At 38.3% G+C, this 10,201-nt stretch overlaps 1 pseudogene; it reads right to left on the bottom strand.

Annotated features, from left to right (window-relative positions):
- Positions 1-384: 384 nt before the first annotated feature.
- Positions 385-995, bottom strand: LOC124994003 (60S ribosome subunit biogenesis protein NIP7 homolog; annotated as a pseudogene).
- Between the last annotated feature and the right edge of the window lie 9,206 nt (positions 996-10,201).

Genomic DNA, 10,201 nt, shown 5'->3' with positions numbered 1-10,201 from the left:
GACTAAATTGCACTTATTGTTTTAGCCAAATTCATATCTAAAACCTCAGACATGGCCTACTATTCTTATATAGTGATATTAATAAGTAACAAAGAAAATCCATTGTGTTCTTACCATGAGTCTGGAAAACAGTGTTATCACAGATAGATAACAATTAATACCATATTCTTGTCCTCAGTTCCAATAATTTAGGAGCTATTACTCAGAACAAGAGCCCTCTGATTCAAATATAAAAATCACAAATGCAAAGATCTAAAACCTCACTTTTGAGTCATTTCTGTATAGGAAGAAAGGGCCTGCACTGGCCAGTGAAATGAGAATATTAAACTCAGAAGTCCCTGTAGAGGTCACAGTGCTGACAGAATTCAACATGATGGAGGCATCTGCACAGACACAGGAAACAAAGCGAGGCCCTTCCACACAGTTGTTAAGTCTCGCAATGACTTCATTTTAAGTCAATGTCTCTTCATGATGTACATATTCCCCAATGTCTGCTTGATGAAATACCACAATCGCCATGGGGTCTACTTTCCTGCTGTCTTGTGTAGACTTTGCTGCTACCCCAAAACCCAAAGGGATGGCTGCCATGGGGTACTCCACCACTCCCTGGTACTGACAAGTGTTCTCAGTGATTCGACCCAGACCAGATTGCAACACATGGTTTCCATACAGAAAGGACTGCTCTGCTCCAGGCTTTATCCACACTTTATACTTGGCATACAGTGCAAGGTAATCCAGAGCTGTAATGTGCAAACAGAACTTGTGGGTCTTAGTGAACTTTCCAAAGTAGGTCCCTAGCGATACCAGCTTGTCCCCAGAGATATTGGCATCCAGCTTGAAAATCTTCTCACTCACGTAGTACACCCGGTCATTGTGCAGCCTGAAACAGTAGGTGTTTCATTGGGCCTGTCCACCAGCAGCTGGAGATTCTCCCCGATGTATTTGGCTATCTTCTCAAACATTACACGGGTCTCCTCCTCAGTCAAAGGCCGCATTTTCCCGCTCTATTTAAGACATTTTTGGAACAAAATATTTTCAGAAGTACTAAGAAAATGTAAAGAAATAAAAATACTTTCATAGACAAAAGGAAATCTCTTCATGAATATGTCTTTATAGAGGTATTTCAGTTCCTATCCTGATTTCCTGAAATTCCTCATCTGTACCTGTCTTCCCCTATGCCTTTCTCAAGCATTTTTGGTAGCAATATATCTGAACTCTTGAGATCCTTGAAAACTCCTTGGATCTACCTATTTCCACTTGAAAGTCATTTTTCTACTGGACTGGGGTTGTAGCTCAGTGGGAGAGCACTTGCCTGGTACAGGTGAGGCACTGAGTTTGATTCTCAGCACCACGTGAAACTAAATAAGCAAAATAAAGGTACTGTGTCCATCTACAACTAACTAAATATATATATATATATATATATATATATATATATATATATTTAAAAAGTCATTCTTCTATGTTCCTGTCACTTGGTTTGCAATCCTGGTGATGTCCCCAAAGTCCCAGCTGAAATAGCATTAGAATTCCAGAACTAATACTAATATTAGACTAAGGAACAGAGTCTCATATTAAATTATATCCATCTATCTAGTTATTCCCCACAAAACAATGTGTGGCATAGTAGCTTAAGAGTCCCAGTCCATGTTGGTTCCTCTAGGTAATATTTCGGCTGGTCTAAAGAGTAATCTTCTTCCTTTTTTCGCTTGTTGACTTATTTTTTTTTATCATGTATGTGCAATGTACATAAATCTATATCTCGAGAATAAACATGAATTCTCAGAGAACATGTGGTATAAAACTGTACTGAGCAAAGGGAAAAAGGACGACTTAAATTACCACATAATTTGCATAAGGTCACCATGAAGCTTACACAAGTCTATGTCATTCCATTCAGGCTGAGTGAAGTTCTTTTGGGGGCCAGCCAGAGCACTAAAAATGGAGCCAATTGACCCTTCAATGGCAATTCTCTGATTTCCAGAAGAGACTTTGAAGTCTGGCAAGGATCTTTGTTTCTGCAGTCTTCATCCTGGGGAAGGGAAAGGAAAGGAGAAGCCTTGTTTCTTTGACAGATTAATGTTTATAATAGGGTTTTTTTCCTGTTATAAACTGGTTGTTATTTAGATTCTTATCTTAGAGAAAAATTTTGTGGGTTTTATTTAGTGGGAATTAACTATTCCTCATGGAGTGCCTAGTGAATGTAAGGCATTTTGTATACATTATCAATTTAATCCTTACCACAACCCTGTGAGGTATATATTATGTTCCCAATTGACAAATAAGGTAGCAGAGTTACCTCCTTTGATATCACTCTGTCGTTTAGGGGAGAAGGGGTTAGATTTGAAGTCTTTTTTTTTTTTTTTTTTTTAACCCAATGGTACTTAACCTCTAAGCCACATCCCCAGTCCTTTTTATTTTATTTCATTTTTAATTTTTATTTATTTATTTATTTATTTATTTATTTATTTTTAAGTTGCTTAGAGTATTGCTAAATTGCTGAGGCTACCTTTGAACCTGTGATCCTCCTACCTCAGCCTCCTGAGCTGCTGGGATTACAGGCATGAACCACTGTGCCCTGCTGAAGTCTGTTTGATTTCAAAGTTCATGTTTGTTATTAAGTTGCTAGTTTGAAAAGTTTCAGGTTGTTTGATTTCCAGAGTTTTCTATCTTTTGTTATTACTTGTCAATAGAATTTTGAACTCAGGGGCATTATTCAATTTGCTTTTATTAATGCAAGTTAATAATTACCTGATGATATTATTACTCTAGGTCCTAGCTAGAATGTAGGGAAAATATTTTTTTTCATTTTTACATGAGTATCTTTAAGATAACAATTCATATTAATGCATAATTATTTTAATGCTAGGATGCCAGGTAAATATAACTTTCTTATTTATTATTTCACCTTACACATCACTTCTTCAGGGTAGTCCTCCACAAAGCTCTTAGACTAGGTCAGTGTTCCTTCTGTTACAAGCTCCTTGTATTTATTTTCCTTCATGATTCTTTTTACTTTTATTTATAAATTTGATGTGCTCAGTTGTATCTTTGATTCATCAAGTGATATACTCATCAAGGCTGAGTATAGTGTGAAGGTTTTAAATGGAATTTCAGGAATTCTTTAACATTGGCTGAGAATATAAACTCTAGGTTTGTCACAGGCTATATCAGGAGAACATCCACAGAATGGATCTGAGCTGCCCATAAGCAAGGTCAACATCACGGGATTTTCCTCAAGGGAAAATAGAAGGTCAGAGTCTTGAAGAGACTACAGAAAGAAATACTGAACCATTGAAATCACATATGCGTTATTTAATACTATTGAAATACAAAATGAGCAACTGCAGCTCAAACACCTTCATGTTCTGTTAATGTTAGAAACAATGTATAGTTGTCAAAACAAGTACTAAAAGTCTAAGAATCACAGGGCATACCTCCAAAGGCAATGCCATGTTTTCTAAAATGAATACAAACTTCATGTCTAAGCTTGTACACAAACTGTAATGGGGTCCAGTTATCAATGCATAATGAGACCACCAGAGACTAGAATAGAAAAAAATAATTATTTTGGGGAAAGAGAAGAAACAGTCTGATGTATCAGGACTAAAGCTCCAAAAGAAATTGGGGGAGTAGTAATAGTGAGTGACTCCAGCAGGTTGGTTTTAAAAGTGAAAACCACTTTTAAAAAACCAAATTTTGGCAGGCTTACAATAGGGGTCATTAGGCTTTTTCCAAGAAATGCAAATAGCAAGCTTAAGTTTGTTTCCGTCTGCAGCTGGTGGGTTAGCAGGGTGGGCTAGGAAGGGGAGCTAAACTATCCATATCTGAAACCAACAGCTTCTGGGGCCTCTGGAGGGATGGATTGCTTCACCGAAATGGTCACAATGACCTTAACTCATGGCCACATTATTTTATCTTGGCTATTTCTGTCCTTGTATTTACCACAGTCAGCACAACGCAAAAGATTTTATTTGCACTCATTTTGGTTTGGTTAATCTTAACTAGATATATTTGTTTTATATCAGAGGGTCTCTACCTTTTTCTTTTTATAAGGGGGTCTTTACTCTTTCACAAAACTTTTCTGTAATTATCACTCAAAGCATTATCTAAAGCCTGCATTCCAATCTAAAATAAGTCCACCTTTTTATTCTGGTTTGGAGTGGCCTGTAATCTTATTTTTCTAATATTATCACAAGTTGTAATGATTTATTTGCGAGTTTATGTGTTTAATGTTATTTTCCCTCTAAATCTGTAAACTCTGTAGAAGTGAAGGGTTCCTGCCTAACAAGAGTGCCTGTCCTGCAGTCACTCTACAGTCTATTTGATTATCGAATGATAAATGACTAGGGTCGGCAACAGTTGCACACAGAACCATCTTTAAATGTGAAAGGTCAAGTTTGACCTCTGTAGCATGAGTGTTAAACACACACACACATGCACACACAACTTTGCTTCTTAACAGTCCTATCCTATTAAAATAAACACTTTTAATCTTAGTTGTGTATTTAGTCAGGCATTTTGCAGATGCATGGCTGATTCTGAGTTTAATTGTTTATGAGACTACTAGCAACTCCCAAAGGCTGAATCCATACATTAAGAGAGGTAATCAGAATGTCTACAGGATGGTTGAAGACAACTGCTACTGAAGAGATCATACTAAGGGAGGGATTCTTCAGGACCAGGGAAGGAGGAATTCAAATTCTGACTGGAAAATAGTGATGAGATGCCTCAAGACATGTAGATATTAGGAATAGCATGCTTGCCTGACTTGCATGCTGGAGGCCCGGATTTGAGTCCCCAGCACTATGAGATTGTGGAAATAACAAACAAACGAATAGCATGCTGTTGGAGAGTTTCAAAGACCTACGTTTTTAGTTTTTTTTTTTTTTGGAGTTATAAAAATAACACCGTTTGTTATAAATGTAAGTTAGGGTGGTTTAAATTAATCTTTCGCCAGGTAAATTTCCATATGTGATATATCTTTTGATAATGGTCAGCAGGCCTTTTACGTACTTCAGCCATCTTTTCCTGGTATGTATGTTGCGTCCTGGATTATATTTGACGTTTTAGCTATCGAATACCACAAGAGAAATCCAGGATATAGCACGGGGCACACTTTACAAAACCTATGTCCCCGATGTTTGAGGTCATCAGGGTGCTCGTGGCAAACAGTGGTTGAGAACACTTGAAGAAGTCAAGTAGTTGCTAGAAGATTTCCTGATGAGGAGCTCTGTGGCACCATGTTTGCCAATAGTCATGGGCACTTTGATATTCTCTTCTCAGATTCAGTTTCTTCTCCTTTTGTCAGAGTGCCTAGGCAGAGATGCCATTGTCTTCTGGTTCTAGAGAAGTCCACTGGCCTTATCTTGTGTAGTTATTATGTTCTCCCAGGAAGCTCCTGGTCATCATGCAAATAGAACTACTTCTCCCCGGGTCAAGTCATGTACATTCATGGATCTTCTATTCAATTTACAGCAAATTTTAATTTAGGGTACAATTTCTTAAGTTATCCAAAGTGAAGGATATTTTTGGTTTTGTTTTTATCTCCAATCTATTATGGACTCATACTTTTGTGTAAAATTCAATAGAAATCAATTGCTAGCAGAATGAAATGAGAAATAAAAACAAAGATATACCAAATACAAGTCCCAAATTTTTATTATTAGTTTCAAATGATAACATTACTCTGTTGATGTACTATAGAAGTTTCTTTGTTTTTGACATTTGAAATTCAGGTTAACTTTAAATTGAAAGCATGAGTCTTAAAATTGCACTTAGAGTCAAGATCTTTTTCCAAGACTTTTGTTATAAAAATTATAAAGAGTATTTATAAATAAGACAGAAGTATTTCTATGTAAATAGGACCAGAATTGACTTTGAACTTTATACTTTGAACAAATTGTAGAGAATAGAGGGGAAAAATAGGTTTTTACACAAAATATCTTTCAAATATCTACCTATTACTCAGAGATGCAAATTTGGTGTTATGGTTTGGAAGCTCACATGTGAAACAACGCCAAGAAAGTTCAGAGGAGAAATGATTGGGTTGTGAGAATCTTAACACAATCGGTGAATTAATCCCTGATAGGGATTAACTGTGTGGTAAACTGAAGTGATAGGATGTGGTTGGAGGAGGTGAGAATTGGGGCATGATTTTGGGTATATATTTGTATTTGGCAGTGGAGTCTCTCTCACTCTGCTTCCCAATCACAATGTGAGCTGCTTCCCTCTGCCACACGCTCCGGTTGTGATGTTCTGTCTCACCTTGAACCCCAAGGAATGGATCTGGCCTTCTGTGGACTAAGACCTCTGAAACCATGAGCCCCCAAATAAACTCTTCCTCCTCTACAATTGGCTAGGTGGCTCTTTAGTCATAGCAGCAGAAAAGCTGACTAAAACATTTGGTGACAGAAAAGACTTTAGTACTTGGTGGTATCAGAAGTGGTTTTCTTGGATTTAAAAAATGCCTAAGATCCTTTGTCAACTGTATTCTTTTTATCTTGGCTTACAGTTTTGGAGGTTTCAATCCATGGTCAATTGACCTGGTTGCTTTTGGGTCTGTGGTGAGGCAGTGTATCATAATCACAGTACATAGCAGAGGAAATCTGCTCACCTTATGTCTGAGAATGAGAGAGAAGAAGGAAGAGACCAGTGTCCTACACTCCCCTTCAAGGACATGCCCTTGATGGCCTAAGACCTACCCCTGAGTTACAACTCTTAAAAGTTCTACTACCCCAGTGCCATGGCACGGAGATGAAGCCTTTAACACACAGACCTCTGGAGGACACATCCATGTCACAGCATTGCCTATTTAGTTAATTATGCCCATCTTTCTTCTGATGTTTAAGTGTTGCCCCTTGGCCTAAAATAGTGGCCCACTCCTGCTGCCTACAGGATAGGAGCCCCTCCTTGCCCAGAGACCATGAGAAGCTCACTAAGGTAAACGTTTGTAAGATGATGCTTACCCTTGAGATGTGCCCCTATGTCCTCTCTTGGTTTTCAGGCCAATAAATAACCTGTCACCTCAATTTCCTAGAGAGCCTCCTGCTGTTATGCTTGGCATACAAAGCACAGGCATGGCCGAGTCTCTCAGTGAGGAGTGCTCTTCATTGCCCTCCCCTCTCCCCAGCCCCTGCACTACTGGCACGTTTCTTATTACTTTAGTGAGAGGGTATCCCCTTTGGATTCTCCTGCAGAACATGGTGATCTGATGAGTTTTCAAGTCTTGTATAATAGATCCAGTCTAACACACACACCTCTGAGCCTCTTGACTTCTTCCAAAGCAGTTCTAACATCTACATCTCATTTGTCACAGGACAATATTTTTCCCTCAAGCTTTAAGAAGCTGTCCAAGTAGAACAGACTGATTCCAGGAGTTCTTCTCTGAGCATTAAATCCTGTTATAGGTGACTGTTCTTATGCTAACAACCTGTTCCTTATATTCTGCTCCCCTAGTCTAGCATGATCATGACTGATCTCTGATGTTTTTCTAGTTCCTGAGGTACATCTGAGCTGGGTTCTGTAGGATTTGTGTGTGTGTGTGTGTGTGTGTGTGTGTGTGTGTGTGTTTGAGTTATCTTCCCAGTTGAGCTAAGACTTGATCTTTGACCTTATTTATTAACCTGAAAACCAAGAGGGGACATGGGGGCACATCTCAAGGAGGGTAAACATCATCTTAGAAATGTTTATCTTAGTAAAACTTTGCATGATCTCTGGGCAAGGAGGGGCTTCTATCCTGTAGGCAGCAGAGGTGGGCCACTATTTTTGGTCTAGAGGGTTAGGAAAATCTGGGGTTTAAGGTTTCCAAGAAATTCCTAGTTTGGTCTCAAGATCCTACTACTTTCCAATTAGGGCCCTGACTTTAGCAATGGAGATTTGAGGGAACTCTGGATTAAAACTTTTTTGCAATTTGGGTAATGGGTCATGATCAAATCCTAGGCCTGATTTTTAGTCCAATTCTCCCTCTGGTTGTAGGAGATCAGGGACAATTTCAATGCTGTCATAGAGATCTTATGGCTTTTAGTCAAGTCTTGGTTAATGACTGACTCAAGACTGCCATTTTCTTCCCTTCAGTATATTAGCAACAATTTACAATAACCAACTAAAAGCACAATCATTATAAATGCCACTGTGGTCTTATCTCTTAAGTACTAATGATATTGACAAGGCAATGCATACCCTGTAATATATATCTGGTCCCATTTCACCACATGTGAGACTAATAGTAATATGTTCAAAAACATGCCAGGAGGATTCTTCCTCCATTCACCACCTGTGTGTTAGCTATCTATGGCTTAGCAGCTTAAAACACAAATAGGTTAAGGTTTTTGTTGGTTAGGAACTCGGGAGCAGCTTAGATGTTTTGCCGCAGGGTCCCTCACAAAGCCATAATCACAGTATTCTCAGAGCTGCAGTCATCTTGGGTTTTGACTCAGGAAGAATCTGCTTTCAGTTTCACTCATGCGGCATGGACAAGCCTCAGAAGATCAACTCAACTTATTCAGGTCTTTTCCAGAGGGCTGCTCAATGAGGTGAGAACTGACTTCCCCAAAGAAACTTCCCAAATGCAAACCATGGTCTTTTTAAAAAAATAGGCTTCTAATCTTACAAGGAATGTCCTATCACTTCTGCTGTTAAAATCCACCCAGTAATCCAGTCTACACTTAAGGAGAGGGGATTACACAAGGATATGAATCCCAGGAGACAGGGGTCACTGGGGTCCTCTTATCCCAACCAGCAACAGTGTCCTTTTGCCATCTTGCTAGCAAGTGATCAGTTCCAGAATCCCATCTTTAAAGTACACTTGCTAATACTACTTTTGGTACAAATTGTCTTAGTTTGGGCTCACCCAGAAGTAGACCTTGAGACAAAAATTAGACTACTAGTAGTTCATCATAATGTGAATGGGACACTAATAGAAAAGTGGGGAAGGTGATACAAGGAAGGGGAGGATGACAGTAAGCGGTGCAACTTTATTGTGATAAAATATATGTAACGTAAAAATTATCACTTTGACCATTTATTTATTTAATTTTTATTTATTCTAATTAGTTATACATGACAGCAGAATGCATTTCAATTCATTGTACATGAATGGAGCACAACTATTTATTTCTCTGGTTGTACATGTTGTAGAGTCCATACCATTTTTGTGATCATACAAGTACTTAGGTTAATGATGTCAATCTTATTCCACCATCTTTCTCACCCCTCCCCTGTCTTCCCCGCTCACTTCTGCCCAATCAAAAGTTGCTCCATTCATCCCACCCCCCCATTATGTATCAGCATCCACATATTAGAGAAAACATTTAGCCTTTGGTTTTGGGGGATTGGCTTATTTCAGTTAGCATGATATTCTCCAACTCCATCCATTCACCTGCAAATTCTATAATTTTATTCTCCTTTAAGGATGAGTACTATTCCATTGTGTATATATACCAGTTTCTTGATCCATTCATCTATTGAAGGGCATCTAGGTTGATTCCAGAGCTTAGCTATTATGAATTGAGCTGCTATAAACATTGATATAGCTGTGTCACTGTAGTATGCTGATTTTAAGTCTTTTGGGTATAGACCGAGGAGTGGGATAGCTGGGTCAAATGGTGGTTCAAGTCCAGGTTTTCTAAGGAATCTCCATACAGCTTTCTGGAGTGGTTGCACTAATTTGCAGTTCCATTAACAATGTATGAGACTTTTCCCCTACATCCTCACCAACACTTATTGCTGCTTGTATTCCTTTTATTCATTTATTTTTATGTGGTGCTAGGGATCAAACCAAATGCCTCATATGTGCTAGGCAAGCACTCTACCACTGAGCCACAACCCCAGCCCCTGCTGCTTGTATTCTTGATCATTGCCATTCTGACTGGAGTAAGATGATATCTTAGAGTAGTTTTGATTTGCATTTCTTTAATTACTAGAGATGTTGAACATTTTTTCATATATTTGTTGATCAATTATAAATCTTCTGTGAAGTGTCTGTTCAGTTCCTTAGCTCATTTATTAACTAGGTTATTTTTATTTTTGGTGATAAGTGTTTTGAATTCTTTATAAATTTTGGAGATTAGTTCTCAATCTGATGTGCATGTGGTAAAGATTTTCTCCCACTCTTTAGTCTCTCTTCAAATAATTAATTGTTTCCTTTGCTGAGAGGAAGTTTTTTGAATCCATCCCATTTGTTGATTCTTGATTTTATTTT

The sequence above is a fragment of the Sciurus carolinensis genome, chromosome 10 (genome assembly GCF_902686445.1).
Source record: "Sciurus carolinensis chromosome 10, mSciCar1.2, whole genome shotgun sequence".
Taxonomy (NCBI): domain Eukaryota; kingdom Metazoa; phylum Chordata; class Mammalia; order Rodentia; family Sciuridae; genus Sciurus; species Sciurus carolinensis.
This window is presented reverse-complemented; position numbering and strand designations above follow the sequence as displayed.